This window comes from Halichoerus grypus, chromosome 1, assembly GCF_964656455.1.
Source record: "Halichoerus grypus chromosome 1, mHalGry1.hap1.1, whole genome shotgun sequence".
NCBI classification, from domain to species: domain Eukaryota; kingdom Metazoa; phylum Chordata; class Mammalia; order Carnivora; family Phocidae; genus Halichoerus; species Halichoerus grypus.
The window spans coordinates 120,435,106-120,451,985 of NC_135712.1; the positions used below are offsets into that span (position 1 = coordinate 120,435,106).

At 49.8% G+C, this 16,880-nt stretch overlaps 1 long non-coding RNA gene across 1 annotated transcript in view; it reads right to left on the minus strand.

Moving 5' to 3' along the window:
* Window positions 1–331: 331 nt before the first annotated feature.
* Window positions 332–16,880, minus strand: part of LOC144379939 (uncharacterized) — a 200,798-nt gene continuing 184,249 nt past the window's right edge. The window contains exon 3 of the long non-coding RNA XR_013443503.1: window positions 332–501. This is a non-coding gene — a long non-coding RNA (uncharacterized LOC144379939). The remainder of the gene's footprint in view (window positions 502–16,880) is intronic.

Genomic DNA, 16,880 nt, shown 5'->3' on the forward strand with positions numbered 1-16,880 from the left:
AACTCTTACCTACCCTTCCAGACCAAGCTGAAGTGTCGCCTCTTCCAAAAAGCCTTTCTGAGCCCTCACCCCCACGGCCCCAGGGGAGTTTGACAAATGTCCTCAGCGCTTCTCTCTATCTCACCTTATCAAGCAAGAGAATTGCTGTCTGTTAACTTAGACATCTCCCTAGAGACTCTGACAGCGCTCCCACTCTGTGGGCCCAGCCTCCTCACAGAGCCTATGTATTAGCAATCTATTGCTGCATAACAAACTATCCCGAAAATCAAGGACTCAAAACAGCAACAGTTGTTTATTGTGTCCAACATTTCCAGAGGTCAGGAATCTGCCACAGCAGGGACATCACACCCACAGCATCTGGGGCCTTATCTAGAGTCTAGAACCATCTGAAGGACCATTCACAATGGCTGGGGGTGATGCTGCCTACTGACCAAGCTCTAGCTGGGCCCCTTGTTGTGGCCTAGGCTTCCTCTGGGTGGTTGGGTGCCAAGGGCAAGCATCCTAGAAGAGACAGAGAGTCAGACAGACAAACACAAGAGGAATCTGTATCATTTTTATGACCTAAAATTCTAAGTCATACAGCATACGCTGTACTCTGTTGGCCGAAGTAGCCACACACACCCTTCCAGACTGAAGGAGAATAAACATAGGTACCCGCTTCTCAGTGGAAAGAGCGACAGTCACACTGTAAGGAAAGCACGTAGGATGGAATAAATATAGATGTCTGGCTATCCTTGGAAAAGACGGTCTGCCACAATCAGTTACGAGTAGCTACTCAATGAAGGGCTGGTGAATGAATGAATGAATGAATGAATGAATGAATGAATGAATTGCTCTTGTTCTGTACTGTCCATCTCTCCTCTGTCTTCACACAATTCTTCTCAGTTGCGACTCCAACCAACTCCAAGAAACACAAGTGGCAAGTCACCTGGACTCCTTGCCTGCCCACTCCCACTCGGAATTCCTTTCTGGTGGCCCCTCCTGTTCTGGAGGCCAAGGGGCCCCGAAATCCCTTCCAGCTTCAGAGCTCCCTGAATTGTCCCCAGAGTTTCAGCAGTGCTCACTGTGGTTTCGGGACAAGGAGTGGCAAAGGGAAGTAGAAAGTCTGCCGGAGCTGGCCTAGGGGGGAGAATTTCCCTTGCTGATCCACAGACACCATTTCAGGAAGCAGATCGATGGAACTAAAACATTAGGGGCATTACTTATTAAAAGTTTTCAAAGTTTGCTGGAGTGGAGGGGGGTGGGAGGGATGGAGTGGCTGGGTGATAGACATTGGGGAGGGTATGTGCTATGGTGAGTGCTGTGAATTGTGTAAGACTGATAAATCACAGACCTGTACCCCTGAAACAAATAATACATTATATGTTAATAAAAAAATTTAAAAAAGAAAATAAAAATTCTCAAGGTTTAAATAACGGTTTTCAGTTATTTAATATTTTTAGGAGAAAAAGTACTATTTGAATTAGCTGATTATATTTTTGAGCTCCAATTTTTGAACAATTACTACATGCTTTCACAGTGTTTCCTATTTTTTTTAATTTTTTAAATATTTATTTATTTATTTATTTTTAAACTTTATTATGTTATATTAGTCACCACACAATACATCATTAGTTTTTGATGTGATGATCCATGATCCATTGTTTTCGTGTAACACCCAGTGCTCCATGCAGTACGTGCCCTCCTTAATACCCATCACCGGGCTAACCAATCCCCCCTCCCTCCTCCCCTCTAAAACCCTGTTTGTTTCTCAGAGTCCATAGTCTCTCATGGTTCATCTCTCCCTCCGAATTCCACCCCCCTTCATTTTTCCCTTCCTTCTCCTAATGTCCTCTATGCTATTCCTTATGTTCCACAAATAAGTGAAACCATATGATAATTGACTTTCTCTGCTTGACTTATTTCACTTAGCATAATCTCCTCCAGTCCCATCCATGTTGATGTAAAAGTTGGGTATTCATCCTTTCTGATGGCTGAGTAATATTCCATTGTATATATGGACCACATCTTCTTTATCCATTCATCTGTTGAAGGGCATCTCGGCTCTTTCCACAGTTTGGCTATTGCGAACATTGCTGCTATGAACATTGGGGTGCATATGGCCCTTCTTTTCACTACATCTGTGTCTTTGGGGTAAATACCCAGGAGTGCAATTGCTAGGTCATAGGGTAGCTCTATTTTCAAATTTTTGAGGAACCTCCATACTGTTTAAGTTTTGTTTTTTTTTTTTTTTTTTTGACAGAGAGGGAGAGAGAGAGAGAGTGCGAGCAAGCGCACAAGCAGGGGGAGCAGCAGGCAGAGGTAGAGAGAGAAGCAGGCTCCCCACTGAGCAGGGAGCACCATGTGGGGCTCCATCCCAGGACCCTGGGATCATGACCTGAGCAGAAGGCAGAAGTTTAACCAACTGAGCCCCCCAGGCGCCCCCAGTGTTTCCTATTAATAACAGAATGCATTGAGGTCTTAAAGAGCCAGGCTCTGTGCTAAGTGCTTTCTAAGCACTATTTCTGTAACGATGCAAAAAAAACAGTGTATGAGCACTCACAGGCTCCCTCCACTTGCCGTGTCATGATGCAATTCAACTAATCACTAGAGAAAGAACAGAAAAGCCCTTTGGTGAGTGAGGATTTCTGTGGCAGGTGCAGGAGAATTGAGGGAAAAGGAGAGTGACTTTGGGACTCACTCTGGAGAGTTACAGAATGGCTCTCCTATGAGGTTCTTCAAGACATGCATGAAGACTGAAATACTTTTTAAGTTACTTTTGGCCCTCAGACTGGGCTTCCTTGAATGTGACTCTGCATGGTCTGAGCCACCTAGACACTGGAACTTCTAGCGTTATATCTCACTTGATCCTCACAACAATTAGGTGAAATAGAAGTTCTCACCTCCTTTAAACAGCTGAGTGAAGATGCAGAGAGTCTAAACAATATGCCTAAGGTACAGCACTGAGAAGTAGCTCAGCCAGGACTAGAACCCAAGTCTCTCTGCTCTGGAGGCTGACCTCATAGCCACTATGTCATCCTACCTCTTGTTTTGTTTGCTTTAAAGATTTTATTAATTTATTTGAGGGAGGGAGGCAGAGAGAGAGAGAGAGAGAGAGAGAGCACAAGCAGGGGGAGGGGCAAGGGGAGAGGGAGAAGCAGGCTCCCCACTGAGCAGGGAGCCCGATGTGGGACTCAATCCCAGAACTCTGGGATCATGACCTGAGCCTAAGGCAGATATTTAACCGACTGAGCCACCCAGGCGTCCCTGTCATACTGCCTCTTAATCTTTGTAGGTAATTGGAAGAGCATGGGCAGTTCACCAGCGAGGGATTCCAGGTGTGATTTTCCAGGTGGGAGTAGGTGGCAAGAAATTCAAGACAGGTTTTTTTTCTACTCTTCAGATTGGACCTGGGACTCTGCTTTTCCTTCTCAGCTGGAACATCTTAGATTAAAGCTTTCAAAGAACACAGACCCCATATAATCAAATTTTTAAAAGGGGAAAGAACTAACGAGATAATTTTCTCCCCTAAAAAAGATATATGAATGGCCAAGAGGTTGGCCATTAAAAGGTGTTCAACCCCACTAATAATTAGGAAAATTATCATGCCTGTGAGAATGGCTGCCACGAAAAAGACAAGAGATAACAAGTGTTGGCAAGGATGTGGGAAAAAGGGAACCCTCGTGCACTGCTGGTGGGAGTGCAAACTGGTGCAGCCACTATGGAAAACAGGATGGTGGTTCCTCAAAAATTTACAAATAGAACTACCATAGGATCTAGGAATTCCACTTCTGGAAACATAGCCAAAGGAAATGAAATCACTATGTCGAAGAGAGATCTGCACCCCCATGCTCACGGCAGCATTATTTACCACAGCTAAGCTATGGAAACCACTAGGTGTCCATGGACAAATGGATAATGAAGTTGAGGTAGATACACACAATGGAATATTATTCAGCCATAAACAAGAAGGAAATCCTACCATTTGTGATAACATGAATGGACTTTGAGGGCATTATGCTCACTGAAATAAGTCAGAAAAAGACAAATATTGTATGATCTCACATGTGGAATCTTGATTCGCCCAGGCAGCAGACCAAGGGTTGGGGCGGGTCCCAGGCTGCTCCAGCTGTTCATCCAAATGACCCCTATGTAGACATCTGAGTAGTTTCCAGGGCAGGGCGCACCACAGCAAGGCAAGCACCCTAAAAAAGGAAAAATCAAAGTCATAGAAAAGGAGATCAGACTTGGAAAGAGGCAGGAGTGGTGGGCGGGGCATTGCAGGAAGGTGGGCAAAAGGGACAAACTTCCAGTTAGAAGATAAATGAGTCCCAGGGTGGTAATGCACAACAAGATGACTATAGATGACTATATGCTGTATGGTATATTGGAAAGTTGTTAAAAGTTCTCATCACAAAGAAAAAACATTTTTTTCTTTTACTTCTTTTTTTTGTATCTATATGAAACGATGAACATTAAATTTATTGTAATAATTTCACAATATGTGTAAGTCAAGTCATTATGCTGTCTGTACACCTTAAACTTATACGGGGCTATATGTCAACTACATCTCAGTAACGGGAAAGAAAAAAAGCACACACAGCCTCCTCCACTCCTTTCAAGCTAGACCCTGGCCTGCAACAATCATGCTTAAAACGGTCCCCTCCATTCTCATGCTGGGCTTTCTCCCTGCGTGTCCTTAGCTCTGTCTCACCAATCTAGCTCCTACCCTACTTTTAAGGCCCAACTCAGGGGCCACCTCCTCTGTGGAGTTATCTGTGAGCTCTCCAGCCCATGGCGCATGGAAACACACGTTGGTCTTGTCACCCCTGCCTGGGCAGTAACTCCCTGCGTGCAGGCTCCACACTTGCTCGCTCTCTCTCCCTCCCTCCCCAGAGCGGCAGGCCGAGGCCCAAGCACCTGGTACGTGTCCACTAAGACCTTTGGATGGAAATGTGGGCTGGGAGTAATCTGAGCCTTACAGGGAGCTTTAAGAAAGTCAAATCTAATAAAACAAATTTCATGACTTCAAATTCAGTCTCAGTTGTTCCTATGTTCTCAGCTCTTCCTTTTCAATGAAAGTCTGGGGAACCTGTACAATGAACTGGGCTCATCTCCAGCAGACCTCAAGCTCATCAATCAGTGCTTGTGTCCTCTTCCAGAGCCACACCCCTTCTCAACAAATCATCACACACACGCACACACACACCTGCTGGTTCAGAATCATGTTCCTAAAGGTCCCATTCTCAGCAGCAATCCCCAAACTCACCAGTCTGACACACACAGGCCTCCCTAGAGCTGGGCCCAATCCCACCAGACCTCCCTCACCTCCTTTCATTCCTTGCCTTGAGCGCTTAGGCAAGTTACTGAGCAAGAGGCTTAGCCTGGGTCGCTGCACCTTACAATAGGGGTGGTAAGAATGCCTGACGGACAGTGAAGACGAGTCCAAGAGTTGTGGCGTGAATGAGTGATCCAAAAACACCTACTCTGTAGGGTTGTCGTGAAAATTAGGGGAAACGTGATGAGGGTGGGCGGAGTACACAGTAAGCACTCAATAAATAGTAGCTACTATGATAAAGTAGGTGGGAGGACTGAAGCCCTGCACTGTGAGTTTCCTTGCCGCCGACAGCCAAAAGTCCCTACTCTTTTTATGTAACCACATCTCCTTCTCATCTAAGCAGTATTAAGAAATAGTAACAGACAAAACGCAAAACCAAAATAACCAGCACCAAGTAACTCCGTAACTGTCCCGTGACCACATGCATGCCAGGCATAGCTGAGCGGGCCAGTCCAGCCACCACGGAGAAAGAAGTCCCAAAGAGATCCAGCAAAGGAAACCCGAGACTGCTCCTGGGGGCGGTGAGTCAGACTCCAGCGTGGAGACCGAGGCAGCCAGGGCGAGTGGGGCCAGCGGGGGGCCCATGCGCACATCTGCACAGCGCCAGGGCCAGTGACACCACTCTGGCCGTGAGTCTGTGGGTGGGTGGAGAGGAGGCTCAGGAATGAGCAGAACACAGGAATCACATGAACAGAGGAGAGCCGTGGAGAGCTCAGGTTTCCACCCAGTGGAGCCTCACTGTCAACCCTGCCACGTGGAGAGTCGCTCCACTGGCTCCTTGGGGGCCTTCCTCAGCACCCTGTGGCTCTTCTGGAGGCCAATTCCTCCTCCCCACCCTGCCCCGCTGTTCATGCTTGATTCGCCCAGGCAGCAGACCAAGGGTTGGGGCGGGTCCCAGGCTGCTCCAGCTGTTCATCCAAATGACCCCTATGTAGACATCTGAGTAGTTTCCAGGGCAGGGCGCACCACAGCAAGGCAAGCACTCAAAAGACAGAAGATATGATTATTAATGAGGCAGCAGGACTTTTTGGAGTCCACTCTGCTGAGGGCCACAGTCTCCTATGTGTAGGCTCTGTCCACTCACTCCCCAAGCCAGTGGCCTGCCTGCGGGGCAAGCCATTTGGACCCTTAGTTCCACAGGAGGTGGGTATGCAGAGGGAGTTGTGGCATGGATTTGGTGGACCCACCCCAGCCCAGAGCTTTGGACCCTGCTGGGCATCCTGGACCATGTAGGAGGTTTCCCCTGACTCTCCAGCCATCTCTCTGGACTTCAAACCAGATCTAAACTCAGACCTCTCTTTTGCCTGGAGGCTCTGCTTCTCCACACCCACTCAACGTGCAGCACTTTCCATGGCAACATGGATTTTGTTTGGCTTTGCAGAAGGGATGAAGGGAAGCCCAACTACAAGTCAACTCTTGGCCGGCCAGCTGGGGCACCCTCTCAGAGGGCCTGTTCCTTCCTGGGCCCTCCCCAAGCAACAGGCAAAGTCGGCTCAGCTGGTTGCACAAGGAGCCATCCCAACCCACCCAGGTGCGCACACTCCCCCCTCCAGCGAGGGTGAGCTGGAGCACTACCCCCTCCCCCCAACACTGGGGCAGCGAGTCTTCCAGGTCAGTTCAACATGGTGCTTCTGACAGTCCCTGAGCCTACCCCTCCCTTAGGACCTGTGGGAGCAGAGAAGGCTGGGGCTGCCCTTGCCCTCCGGGTCTGGAGAGGCCCCAACCCCCCCGGAATGTTCACTTCTATTTATTGTTATGGCTGGTTGGTTGGTTTTTTCCAACTACACAAGTAGAGCTAAATCTGTAGAAAACCATACAAACAGAAAATTGCCGGGGCGCCTGGGTGGCTCAGATGGTTAAGCGTCTGCCTTCGGCTCAGGTCATGATCCCAGGGTCCTGGGATCGAGTCCCACATCGGGCTCCTGACTCAGCGGGGAGTCTGCTTCTTCCTCTCCCTCTGCCTCTCCCACTGCTCATGCTCTCTCTCTCTCTGTATCTCTGTGTCTCAAATGAATAAATAAAATCTTTAAAAAAAAAAAAAAAAAACAGAAAATTGCCAAGAGGAGCAATCAATATTATAGGATTTTCCTTCCAGTCTTTTTTCCCTTTGTTCATTTTTTTCCTTCCAAATAACCGAGATGCTATAGTATTTATCATTCTGTCATTCTGTGCTCACCTTCCCCTGCCCCCTCCTTTGGCTTAACCTTAAATCATCAGGATTTCTCTCATTCCATCAAACTCTCGTCGTAAATACCATTTTTAAAGGCTGCATGATCTTCCTTCCCTGGACTGAACCAGGGTTTATATGAGCATTCCCCTGAGTTTGTTTGTTTTGTGGTATTGCAAAAGTAATGACATGAAAAGCCTATATTTCAAAAGATTTCCCTGGGACAGATTCCTAGAAATGGCTCTGTTGGGTAAAGTGTAGGAACATTTTTAGGGTTCTTGGTCTCTGTTACCCAATCTTCTCTGGGAGGACTGAGCCAGTTTACACTTGATAAACGGAGAATTTGCTACCCCATGCTCTGTGCAAGTGAGAGAGGAGCCCTCAACCACAGACCTTGCTGCTCTGGATCCAGTTATCTTGCCACCACTATCAATCCTGGGGTTTCCAAGCACCAAACATTTCTCTGTCTCCCCCACCCCTCAAAGGCCATCTTCCCCACAAAATTAAAGAAAAAAAAAAAGAAAAGAAAAACTTTAAACATGTTTGGAAAGCGCTCTGGGCCCAAGAGATTAGAAGCGCAGGTCTCAGAATCTCTGCCACCAGTGAGTTGAGTGAACGCGGGTCTTCACTGGTCAGGAAGGGCACTGGAATGGGGTACAAAGGCCCCAGCCCAGGGTAGAGGCTGGCAGCATAGGAGGCAGGGATCCAGACAAGGGTGTCAAATGGCCTCACCTCCTATCCTAGCCTTCCCACTTGCCAATAGCATGCTCTTGGGAAGTTATTTAACTGGCTCGTCTCAATCCTATAATCTGTGACATGGGAATGAAGGAAATTAAATTACCTCTATCAAGCTATGATGAGGATTAAATATAATTATATATTGAAACATTTGAAAAAGGTTGCCTGACCCAAAGTCAACAGTACACAAAAGGTCTGATGGATGGATCACTTATGCTTGGTGTAGAACAGGAACACCAGCGCAATCAGAGGAGGCGCTCGGAGGCTGACATGCAGCAAGGAGAGAGAGCACGGGTTATCTGGCCGCAGCCTTACCCTGTCTCCGTCTGGCCCAGGCGGTGACCAGCACTCGCTCATCTGACATCTGACCCCCAGCTCTGGCCGTGCAGCTCCCCTCAGGCAGGCAGCTCCGAAACATGACACGAAGCTTCCCCAGGAGGGGAGGTGAAGGCCGCTTCACCAGGTGGTTATCAAAGCCCCGGGCTGCGTGGAGGCTTGGGAACATAATCTCCGGAAAGAGATTGTCTGAACTTACTCGCGGGGGAACAAGGACACTGCACTCCGATAAGCCTGTGTAGTAGCCAAGAGAAACTGTACCTGCGGGCCTCGCTGACTCAGAGCGCAGACATTTCCTCCGGGTCTCTGGTGAGCCAGGAGCCAGATCCCTGGCTCCAGGTGGTGGAGGCTGCCACTGACATCAGGACGGAATCCTCTCTCTGGGCTGAGGATGGAGAGAACAGGCCATGATCCGAATGTGCCCTGTGACCAGCGGCCAGCCACTGGGCCAAGCCAGAACTGCCCGGGATGAATGGCTGGTTGGCTCAGGGGACACCTAGGCTCTCGGGAGGAAGGGGTCACGGCTCTAGTGAACAGGTGTCCTCAGCACCCCAGTTAGCCCAGCGGCGAGAGGAACCCCTCATTCCAGGGCAGGAGGTCATCCTGGAGGAGACTGTGTGGGAGAGCCCGTCAGCATTTCACAGATCTCAACCAGAAACCAAGGTTGAGAGTGGTCAGAGATGCACCTAAAAATGACAAAGTGAATTAGGGGCCAAGCAGCATGTGAACATAAGTCTACTCCATCTCATTTTTCTGGGAAGGGCTCAGAGACTTCACCAGCCTGTCACAAAAGAGGTGAAGAATCCCAGAGCCAGTTACTGACGTGTTGAACAGAGTCACCTACCGAAACCAAGTGAAATTACGCTATGTAACAGGAATGAAGCAACAGCAGTGGGGAGCATCAGGAAGTAGCTGCTAGAAGGTAGTTCCCTTTCCTTGACAGCTTGAAATTCAACATTCAGGCAATGGTCGTAATGTCCACTTTGGTGGATTCTGTTACCTATTGGCACCCACTCTCTCTTTCTCTTTCAAAACAGAACCCGAATTTTGTTCAGATGTTTATCTATGGTTAATTAAGAATGCTATAAAAAGATAATTCTTTTCACTTTATGTGCACTGTTTTTTAATTACCACTAATTTTGCACCTTATTAGTTTGTACCTAAGTACTTAATAAGGAGAACTGTTAGATATTTCTTTTGGCCTACGATGCCATAAAACTTTCTGAGGCACTAAGGGTGCCGTCACTGAGGCAGTTTGGAAACCTCTGCCCTAAGCTAATAAGAACAAGGAACTTCCCTGATACTTGTCTGTGGTCCAGAGTGTGCCACTGTCCCTGTGAGACTGAGGATAGGCACAGATGTGCCATGGTTGTTCGCTTGTCTCACTCTCCTGCTGGCTGACAACAGAGCTGCATGCAGACCCGAGGGCCACCGGTGGCCACCTTGATCTCAGGGAACCGCTCCCAGCACGGCACCCACGCTGAAGACAATGGAACAGAGGGACAGGGAGACCCGGGTCCCTGCAGCCACCAGTGAGCTGCCGGATCTGTGCACCCTGCCTCTGGCCTTCCTTGCAGTGTGAAACAAGACATTTCCTATTGACTTAAGTAGTCTGAGTCATACATTCTGTCACGCAGCCCAAAGCATTCTAAGGTATAAACCAATTCGCGGTGATTGGGGCTGTTAGGAAGAGCTGGGGGGATGGGAGGAGCGAGCAGGAACTCCGCCCTCCAGGAGGCATGGGCAGGGGAGTCAGCAGGATGACCCCTGGCTGAGGTCTATACAAAGCTCTCCTGGGACACGGCCAGGAGGACTGGCTCTTCCCAGGGTGGGGGTGAAGGCGGGCGGCACAGGAGCCTGCCAGGAGGGCACTTGCCTGACGACACGTCACCCAGGCCATCAGCTCTGCACTTAGCCCACTACACCAGAGCTCACTGTCCCCATGTGTCCCCTTTACTCACACGAGCTCCCTGTGGGCAAGAACTGAGCTCCCGGGGACCCATCTAGTTTGGCTCCAGACACAGGCTCATCAGTAACACTGATTCAACCAAATTAAAAGGACACTAAGAATAGAGAACAGGGTGAGGCGAGAGAGAGGGCTTCCGGAGGAGGGACCAACGTGGGTACAAGCAGAGCTATTTATCGACATAACAAGTGACGTGGGCCTGGCTCCCGCTGGCACTGGGCATCAGCCCTTCCCTGGGGAGCTCAGAGCCCAGGCAGGAAGGCAGGCTGAATGAAGGTTATACATGTAACTCCAAATCGTGGGGAGAGAAGAGGATGCTCTGAAGCAGAAGAAGAGGGAGTCCTGCTTTAGACTGGTGGTCAGGGAAGGCGTCCCGGAGGAGGTGACACCCAAGCTGACACGTGAAGGACACAGAGGAGCCAGCTAGGCAGAGTGAGGGAAGAGCCCTGCAGGCAGAGGGAAAAGTGAAGCAAAGGCCCTGAGGTGGCACACATTCAGCAACTGGAGGAACGGAAAAAGCCGAAGCCAGAGTTGCAAGGTTTAATGGCACGTGCACATGCACGCACGCACATGTACACACCCACAAAAGCTAAATCTGAACTTCAGAGAGCAGCAAATACTTCTTTAGTCTAAGTATGTCCCAAACCCCGCCTGAGACATACCTCTCCTGAAAAAGTACTCATGGTTTCTCTGAAGTCCAAATTTAACTGGGCATTCTCTATTTTATCCAGGAACCCTCTTCCAGGCTCACTAGAGCAGAATGAGCGAGACGGAAATGGCCTGAGAGAGATCAAAGGTGGGTCCCCGGGCAGATCCTGCAGGGCCTGGCAAGGGACGACTGTTATTCTAAGCTCAACGGGAAGCCGGAGATCAGCTTTAAGCAGAATTGAGGCATCAGCAGAGCTAGGAGGACCCGGTGCATGGACGTCCCGGCTCTTCCACTGCTAGCTGTGTAGTCTCAAGGGAGCTATTAAACACCCGTGCCTCAGTTTCCTTCTCTATAAAACGGGCATGAGGCAAGTGATAATGCCATCCCCCCCCCCACCAGGTTGCTGCATGCAAAGGACCTAGAAGACCATCCAGTCAGTCTCTCCTATTACTAGCATTGCTCTTAAATAGACCACCCTGGCTGCCGTCTGAAATGGTGGAGCAGGGGGGCCGGAGACCAAGAGAGGAGGCAGAGAGACCACTGAGGAGGCCGTTCCAGTCTTCTAGGAGAGACGACAGTGGCCACAGAGGTGAAGAGAGTGGCTGCAGCATGGCTGGAGATGCCAGGCTCAGCGAGGCGTGAAACCGGCTATTCACACGCCCCAGGCTTCTCCAGGCTTCTCTAGGTAGCAGAAGGCAGCTGCCCTTCCCTTCTTTTTTTTTTTTTAAGATTTTATTTCTTTATTTGACAGAGAGAGCACAAGCAGGGGGAGTGGCAGGCAGAGGCAGAGAGAGAAGCAGGCTCCCCACAGAGCAAGGGAAGCCCGATGTGGGACTCGATCCCAGGACTCCAGGATCATGACCTGAGCCGAAGGCAGTCGCTTAACCAACTGAGCCACCCAGGCGCCCCTGCCCTTCCCTTCTGAAGGGGCCGTGTGGAACGGAGCAACCCCACACAGATGCTGGGGGTGGGGGGTTGGCTGAAGGGTGGCCTTTCCTCTCCAGCGGCCTCCACACCTCTCCCGTTCCTGCAGAGACAGGACGCAGTTCTGGGAGCTGCCATCTCTGTAGATCAAAATTGGCTCGAAATGCAAATCAAGAAGGAAATTACAACAATGTGAAGCAGACTTGCGTTCTATTTCTGGCACTTTGGTAACTGTAGAAAGTCCTGAAAGATTTAAATGGTTTGTCCTTTTGGGAAAATTCCACCCCCCTTCCGAAGCGAGGCCAAGCCTGCCAAGCTCCTGCCCAAATAGTCAGACACTTCAGATGTGCGTTGTTGCCAAAGAGGGAAACCACAACTCACGGCTGACTGCTGAACCTCGGACCCAGGGCTGCAGGGGCCAGCCTGCCAGCCCCAGCCCCTCTCCCCGCGGGCCAGGGCTCTGCGGCTGGACGCCAGGGCAGTGGCAGCTCTCAGACTCTGGTCTGGGGATCCAACAGGGGGCACCAGAGACTGCTCAGGACGGTGAACGCAGAGCAGCTGGGAGACTGGCGAGAAGGTTCCAGACCCAGAATCTGTCCCGGGAGCAGCAAAGATGAAGATCATTGTACACTCACAGTGAGCCCTTTCTCTCCATGTTCTCAAGTAACCGAACAAATGCACACAGGGCACACCTCCGTCCCCCACACCCACAGACAATTACAGCAGCTCCCAAATTTTCTTCCGGCCTCCAGGCTGAGATTGATTAGTCATGTCTGCTATGGACAGAGGAGAGGGGGAGTGTGCCAGGTCTCCCCCGTTCATGAACTAGACACATCTTGGAATACAAACATTATTCGTGTCCGTTAGTTCAAAGAGCCACCATGGTCTGGGCTGCCTCAGAAAAAGCCAAGCTTGGCATTCAAAGCCCTTCCCAATCTGTACCCCACGTCCCTAGCAATCTTAATTCCTACCCAGTTACTCACTGAACCTTATGCTTCCACCAGACCGGCTGCCTCGCCGTGGGCTTCCAACATGCTTTCAGGGTTCCCAGCGCACCTGTACTCGCTGCGCTCTGCCTGAATGAAATGCCCACTCTTTTCCTTTCCACAGTCTACCTGCCCCAGCTCAAGGCCTGTGCCCCCAGGGACCCATCCCTGGTCCCCCAGTCCAAGCGGCCTGCCTCTGCTCAGCTTCTAAAGCACCAGCGTTCTTAAGGCCCAGCAGAATCAATGCACTCTGTGCACATGGAGTATGTCTGCTCATCTAAACTATGAGCTCCCTGGAGACAGGATGCTGCCCAGCTCTTCCTTGAGAAAGAAAGTGAAACCTCCAGTCTGTTCCAGGAACTATACTGAGAATTTTCATCCATTTCTTTCACTCAAGTCTGACAATAATCTTGTGACGTGAGTATGACCACTTCCATTTCATAAATGGGATATATAGGCTCAAAGAGGATAAGCAACTTGCCCGAGGTCACACAGCTAATAAAGGCCAGAACTAGGATTCAGCCTCTGATCTGAATTCAAATCCAGTCTTCTCTCGCTCTGCTCCAGGACTTCTCCCAGAGAGAAGCACATTTCCATTGAGGACCCTGAAAGGGTCGACGCTGAACGCCGGTGGAGGTGCCTGATGCTTAGCAGGCACTCAAAAACTATCTGTGGTCAGACTGATAAAGCTCTAATGATGGAGTGTGACACGTGGAGGCAGCTACGAGAACGGGATTCGCCCAGCTCCCCACCAACCTCGCCTCCCAGGTGACTGCGGATTCCACCTGTGGAAGGCTAGCAAGACCTGTAAGCCACACAGACCATGAATTTTCTGCCTTTTAAGGTTATGCCTGCCCCCTCCCTCCCTCTACCCCCGAGCTTCAGACTCTGACCATCCCCGACGATTCAGCATTGAAATTGCTGAGGCTGCCACACACGGATTGCCCTTAACCACACGGAGAAGCCAGAAATGTCCGTCACTTGTGCCCTCAGTTCATCTTTAGAAGAAGAGTGACTGAAAGGACCTCCACTGCCCAGGATGATTGTTTTGACAGGTTTTTATTGTGCATAAAATTGCGTCATTGTTTTGTTTAACATTGAAAGGAGTTAAACTGCTATGAACTTAATGCGCCACCCCCAGTAAACCATTAGGTCCCTTCTGTGTTCCTGACTTTATAAGTCTGTTTCCCTCAGAGGAACATCTGTTGTATACTTAAATGACCTTAGTTCAAAGGCACTATCAACAAAAAATTCTTAACTCCGCTAGGAAGCATTTGAGGGTATCCGTTACCCTGTGCTGGTCGCAGTATTAGGGGCTTCTCCATTAACAGCTGTGCACATCTGCCCAGGCAGGCAGAGGCCCCTCTCTTTCTGCACGTCATTAAAGATGCTCAGGCCTGCTTTTCAGCCTCATTCCCACTTTGCGCCATGCAAGGGAGTCTCGCCAAAGTCTCCATTTTACGGGCATCGATAGCCAGGGTTCTACTCAAGTATAATTTTTACCCCACGTGCGGAGGGAGTGTGGTGAAAGATGAGCAAGGGGTGTTCTGCTAATCCTTGGAAAGAACATGAATGAGCATTAGGAATTTTGAGCAACTCGACGAATGTAGGGAAAACACATTGTTCTTAGCCAAACACAGAGGAATTCGAGCAGAAAAAGGAGCCTGTGACAGAGAGACACTACAAGGAGACACCATCTTGAAGGCCATAAAAATCATATTGGAAACAGAGACAGCAAGACGGCGGGCTTTCTGGCTTTTGCATCGATTAGCTCATCCTGACGTTATCCCCATTTTCCAGATGAGTCGACAGGCACTGAGTGCTCCTGACTTGACCAGGGGCCCAGGCATTTCCCTCCAGCCAGCCTGGTGCTAGGTGGCTCCCGCTCAGGTTACGGGGAACCCAGGCCAGTCTGGAGATGAGGACAGTGAGGGTATGGAGGGTGATAGTGAGGTGCTTTAACTTCCTCCAGCTCCTCTGCTGTGGGCCGGGCTCCCCAGGGGCCTGGAATGGGGATTTTCAAGCGTGTTCTGGTGTCAGGCCCACCAAACTTCAGGGAAATGCAAAACTGAATTTCTCCAGAAGTTTGAGGAGGCTTGCTCAGGGGGCCTCACTGGCCAGTCTGGCTGGGGAGTTGTCCTGGGGACAGGGCGACTGGGCCCCAACTCATGTTTCAGGCTCTGTCCGGGGGCCCCATCTCTCGAAGGGGTGATTGGGTTATCATGGACATTCGAATCTTTAGGAGTTGTTGAAACTTTTCTGGAAGTTGGTGGGTTTGTTGGACCAAAATGCAAGGCTGGTTCATGGAACTGTGCCTTCTTGCAGTCAAGAAAGTCATTGCTAAAAATAAAGGAAAGTTGGGTTTTGCCTTATTTGGAGAGGATTGGCCAGCACAGTCTCCCTCTTCCTATGTTATCTTTTAGTTGAAGAGCTTTATTCACGAAAAAAAAGTGTTTTTAAAAAGTATAGGTCAAGTTCCATCACGGAGAGTTTCAGAGACTGCTAGAATCTGTTCATTGGGCCAAACATTGCAGCACTCTACGGTGTTAGCAGCACAGATGTGGACCCATCCGGGTCTGAGGAACTCTAAGGGTTTTGTTTGGTTTTGGTCATTAAAGTTTTAGTTGAAACGGCATATGACCCATAGCCCCGTTATTCTTTCATTTGTCCATTCATTCATCAGTCAGAGCCAATCAAAGCCTAATCTGCGTCAGCCCCCATGATGGGCTTTAAGAATGCAGAGATGAATGAGTCAACATTCTACTCTGAAGGAGCAGAAGCCAAATGACAGGCAGTGCGGGTGGGGGCGGGGGTGACATGGAAGGTCTCCTCACCTGGCCTGAGGATAGGGGAGGGACTGCCAGAGCTGAGTTTCAGAGGCATTCTAAAGGATCCAGGAATGGGAGAAGGAAGCTGGGAGAAAATTCCAGGAGGAGGGGACAGCACTGCAAAGTGGTGCTCGGGGGATGCTGAGCAGCTATTCGGCCCCAGCTGGATGATAGAGAATGAGGCGGGCGCATCCAGACCCAGGGCCAGCACAAGGCCCACGAAAAAGCAGCATCTGACCATGCCTTGCACAACTCACTGCTTCCCTCACTAATCCTGGCCCTGTTGGTCCACGTCTTCATTCAAAATTTTGATAATTTATCACGGATTTTTTTGCATTAATTTTGATTCCAAAACAGACTCCATTAAAATATTACTTATCTTGGGGCGCCTGGGTGGCTCAGTCAGTTAAGCATCTGACTCTTGATCTCAGCTCAGGTCTTAATCTCAGGGTTGTGAGTTCAAGCCCCGCATTGGGCTCCACGTGGAGCTTACTTAAACAAACAATATTATTTATCTCGGTTACTGAGCTTTGGGGCACCCCCTTATATTTTGCACCGAAGATGAGTGTCTCACTCTCCTCACCCTAGTCCCAACTCATTCAAGAGGGGAGGCTTGGGAAGTGGGCAAGACAGGGGCCCCAGGAGTGGGCCTCTCAGCTCAGAACTTTGTCTTTCCCCCTGAAGACAATAGGGAGCCATGGAGGATGGTAAAGCAGAGAAGTAATGCCATCGAATATATTTTAGAAAATCTCCCAAAAACAGCAGGGTGGAAGGGAGCCAGGAGGCAGAGGGATCAGAAGCAGGAAGACCCATAAAGAGCAAGTCCAAGAACCCCAGGTGAGGGCTGATAAGGACTCAAACCAAATCTAGGGAGATGGGGCCTGAGAGGAGGACCTGGACGGGAGCAACATACACTGCAGAGTCTCTCCAGCAGCCCTGGCACCCAGCCTCTCTGGGTTCCCTTTAGTA